This window comes from Austrofundulus limnaeus, unplaced genomic scaffold (assembly GCF_001266775.1).
Source record: "Austrofundulus limnaeus strain Quisiro unplaced genomic scaffold, Austrofundulus_limnaeus-1.0 Scaffold3, whole genome shotgun sequence".
Lineage (NCBI taxonomy): Eukaryota > Metazoa > Chordata > Actinopteri > Cyprinodontiformes > Rivulidae > Austrofundulus > Austrofundulus limnaeus.
In genome coordinates, this window is record NW_013952405.1 from 7654677 (window position 1) to 7659328 (window position 4652).

Here is a 4652-nt window from a genome sequence, read left to right on the forward strand (position 1 = left end):
AGCACAGAAACAGTACTATTTAACATTTTAGACACATTCTAGACAGTTTATCAGCTAAAAAAAGTTAATTTTGGGGTAAGTTACTCTTTAAGGAAGAATCCTTAGTGGGTACCTGAGCTCAGGGTTTGGGACTTGTTTATCTAGGAAGAGCTCAAAGCTGCTCGTCTATACTGGAAGGAGGTGACTCAGGAGGTTCAATCTCAGCTGAGCTAYTCGCACCACCTGAGACCTTCCAGAACAAGATGGAGAAGTGGTTCTCCCCTAAACTTGTTACCTCTGCTAACTAATTTGCACAACCAGGAAAAATATAGATGCAAGAATATAAAAGGAAATATTTTTAATTTACACTTGTAAGGCAAAAGCAGGGAAAAAAACAAGAATTTAAGTAAGTCGGTTTGTTCAATCAAGGTTGCCATTTGGAAAAAAAAAGACYCATGTGGTTTCTGGTTTTGCATTTTCCTTTTTGTAAGTTAGCAAGGGTGAGGGGTAAATTCTCACCTTTCATCAGAAAGCGGCCAGTATGGTGTTTATTTTAGCCATCATCGTGGTTGAGTATGATTCTTTTTTTTTTTTTTTTTTGCTTTACTGAGGTGCAAAAAACCAAACGAGCTTTCAGTTTTACTCACTTCTTCCTTTTTGGTTCGCACCTGTTGTGCCTAAAGCTTTCACTAATACTTTTTTTTTAATTTCAGCAGATCTGCTTTGTGGAAAGAAGACCCTCCACAAAAATCCTCTTTCACTTCTATGTTCTGTTCCCCAAATCCATCAGTCCATTTCACTGCATCTGCCATACTGCATGCCCAGCTGACTAATTACTAGGTAAATGTTCCACCAGAATTCAAACAATGAAGTACCACCTGAGCATACCAATGATGGCCACACCTTCCTAWATATGTAGCCATAAACTTTCAATATGATTTCCTCTCTCTGTTTAAAACTGTGCAGTTTTATTCTCTTTGTTGGCCACCAAAACAGGCCGCGCACATACCCACCAAAAGTTTTACTAATGCTGAAAGTGAAATAAACTGTCTGGTTCAGTAATATGCTGCTTAAAAACTTTGTTTTGATATATATTTTTAAAGATGTAATTTCGTAATCAAATTTCAACCAGATAGGAAGGGGATTCTCAATGGAACTGGGTGGATACGATTGTTTGTATGAAACAAACCTTAACTTTTTTTTTACTTTATTCAACATGCATCAACTTACAGCATACTTTTCCAGATGCATTTATAAAAGCCCACCAAAGAAAATTCAGCTTGAACTGGCATGAGTGGGTTAGACAGCAAAACGGAAAAAAAAAAAAAAAAACAAGGTTGGCCTTTCTGTTTAAAGGATGTCAGATTAGTTATATTTTCTTTAACGAATAAACTTGAAATTTTAACRTTTAAGGCTTGTTGTGGAACCCAAACTTGAAAGTGTCTGAAACTTTTAAGTTCAATACATTTTTTTACATTTTATGTGAGCGTGATGGAAAGTGTTGATAATCTATGCATATGAGTAAATAGGAATGTTTATTCTTGTGTTTGTTTCAATGTGGGCAGGCTTGTGGTAAACAGACCGATGTGCATCTATAGGCTGGGTGAGGTGAGCTCATTATTTCCTCTCCCCACCATGTGGCCACAGCGACTATCCTCCATGGTGACAATACATATGGGTGGAGAGAAAGAGAGGGGGCTTGTTTTGTTATAAAAGCCGAGATCAAAACCTAACTTTTCAGAAAGACAGATGTTCACAGCTTGAAAAACGCAGGCAGGTCCACTGTTTGAACAAGACTTGTTTGATTCTTTGCTCTGTATGCAATCAAGAGGAAGATATTTTTTAGAGTGATACAGATCCGATGCTAAACGACAAGGTGTAATTCTGACAATGAAGGCTGGTCGGACTGTAGCTACTCTTCTCTGTTTCACCCCATGGATTAGCTTGATCCAAGCAAGTAAGTACCAAAGAATCTGATGGAACCTATGACCTGAATGTATCAAAATAAAAAAAAGAAAAACTTACTTACATTTTTTTCTTCGTTTTTTTAGTCACTGCACCGGTGCAAGACTGTCGCTGTGTTGGAGTGTCCAATACTCAAATCCCTTTTACTGAAATTAAGAATTACAGCATTCAAAACGACAAAAAATGTTCCGTCAACGCAGTAGTGTAAGTATTCTCATGGTTCCATGTTACTGTCAGCCATATTTAAATAAATTATCTACATGTACTATAAATATTTTTCATTTAACCAATTGGATCAAAAATATACAATAAATATCACATTTCTATATGGAGCTTAGATGTTGTACTAATTGGACAATTTACAGTGTAAGATGTTGAGAAAAGCAAAAGAAAATAATTTTTTTTAATTTGGTCACATATTCAATAAAGTACAAACAACACAATTAAAGGTGTTTTACAATTATTTTAACATCTCACAATCTGTTACAGGTTTACGAGAGTGAATAAGAAGATAATTTGCTCTGACCCCAACAGCAGATGGGCAAAGTCAGTCATTCAGAGGCTGAAGTCAAAACCAAAACCAAACAGGCAGTCAACAATAAAACCAAAGGTGTTCTTACCAACAGAACCAAACCTGAACCCAACAACAAAACCAAACCTGAACATAACAGAACCAAACCTGAACCCAACAACAAGATTAAGCCTGGACACAACAAAACCAAACCTAGACCTAACGACCGAACCAAACCTGAACCCAACAACAAAACCAGACCTGAACATAACAACAGAACCAAACCTGAACCCAACAACAAGATTAAGCCTGGACACAATGACAAAACCAAACCTAGACTCAACGACAAAACCAGACCAGGATCCAACAACAAAATCAAACCTGGACCCAACAACAGAACCAAATCTGAAACCAATGTCAGAACCAACCTTGAAATTAATGACAGAACCAAACCAGGACCCAACAATGGAACCAAACCTGGACCCAATGATAGAACCAAACCACGATCCAACAACGGAACCAAACCTGGACCCAATGACAGAACCAAGCCTGGACCCAACAACAGAACCAAACCTGGACCCAACAACAGAACCAAACGAGGACCCAACGTCAGAACCAACCTTGAACTTAATGACAGAACCAAACCAGAACCCAACAACAGAACCAAACCTGGACCCAACAACAGAACCAAACCTGGACCCAACAACAGAATCAAACCTGGACCCAAAAACAGAACCAAACCTGGACCCAAAAACAGAATCAAACCTGGACCCAGCTTCAGAACCAACCTTGAACTTAATGACAGAACCAAACCAGGACCCAACAACAGAACCAAACCTGGACCCAGTGACAGAACCAAGCCTGGACTCAACAACAAAACCTAGACTGAACTTAACAAATTTCAAATGTGAAAATAAATCAACAGAAGAAAGATCTGCTGACATCAAACCAGCAGCATCCACATTAACAAGAATTCCTTCCGTACGAAGAAAAAGAACTACAAGGAGAAAACAAAAGAAGAAGAAAATAATGTTGAAAGAATGGCTGAGAAATCGGGGCTGGAAGAACATAAAACCATTTAAATGTGACCACTGTAACCTGATTTTACTTGGTTTAGTCTGACATTTAAAACTTTAAAGCTTTAGTTCAAGTTTTGATCCATCAGAATTACCAAGATGAGGCTGCAGAATGTAAATCTGATCATTTAACTTTTGTTAGTATGGTTATTTCTTCGCAATGATGTCCTCACCTCCAGGTACCAAATTACTGCTTTAACATAGCAAAACATCCCATTCCTGAAACAAAAAAAGCATATACCGGTATGTTTGCAATATGAATTGATGTTTAAATTAATGATGCTTTGTTTTTTAAAATGTGTGATACTGCAATGTACATATTTAATTTACTCAATTTACCAATAAATTACTTTTGAGCAAATGATGTGTCTTGTTTGCAATGAACRCATTAGAATAATCTAAACCAGATTCTTTAGTTGATATTTGTTTAGCCGTCATGTGTTGTTTTTTCTTCCTTTTTTTTCCCAGATCAGACCACATTGCGCAACAAGCAAATGCAAATGCCAATTGCACAGGAAGGAAACCAACACAGTCTTACCAGTGATAAGGGGGCAGTGATTATTGTAGAGATAAATGAAAACATTACAAATGCAGCTTTTGTGCAGTGAACGAGTGAGGGAGTAAAATGCAACAAGACAAGTGAAGATAACATCAAGTGGACAAAAAAACCCAACCCCCCTCTCCCCTCTCAATATCATATCTAACTACAAATGCAAATTGCCAAATACATGTTCCAAAACAGTGTAGAGGTGCATGCAAAACCTTGTAAAGTGCTTTGCAGAGCTGGGATGAGGTTAAAAAGCTGTTACATAAATGTGGACCATTCACCATCTGAACAATGACACTATGACGTCACAGTAACAGCCCACCAAATAGACATTGTTGCTTTTTTCAGGTACCCTCAGCTATTTCGCAACATTTGTTAATTTTTGCCGTATGACTATTCTTGCATTTTATAGAAAAATGTTGCTGCTATGTTGCTAAAATACTGTATCAGATCTTACTGAATATTTAAAATCTACAGTGGTAACACTCAATCTGTTGCAGGAAGGTTGCTTTGATATTATTTTCACAACTTTGTATGTGGCAGGTGTATTACCTGTCAAAGCAACTTACCTAAC

At 37.4% G+C, this 4652-nt stretch overlaps 1 long non-coding RNA gene across 1 annotated transcript; it reads left to right on the top strand.

Annotated features, from left to right (window-relative positions):
* The first annotated feature begins 1921 nt into the window (after positions 1–1921).
* LOC106522662 (uncharacterized) lies at positions 1922–2584 on the top strand. Its single transcript, XR_001310810.1, has 3 exons — positions 1922–1936; positions 2031–2148; positions 2434–2584. It is a non-coding gene; the product is annotated as an uncharacterized LOC106522662 (long non-coding RNA).
* The last annotated feature ends 2068 nt before the right edge of the window (positions 2585–4652 follow it).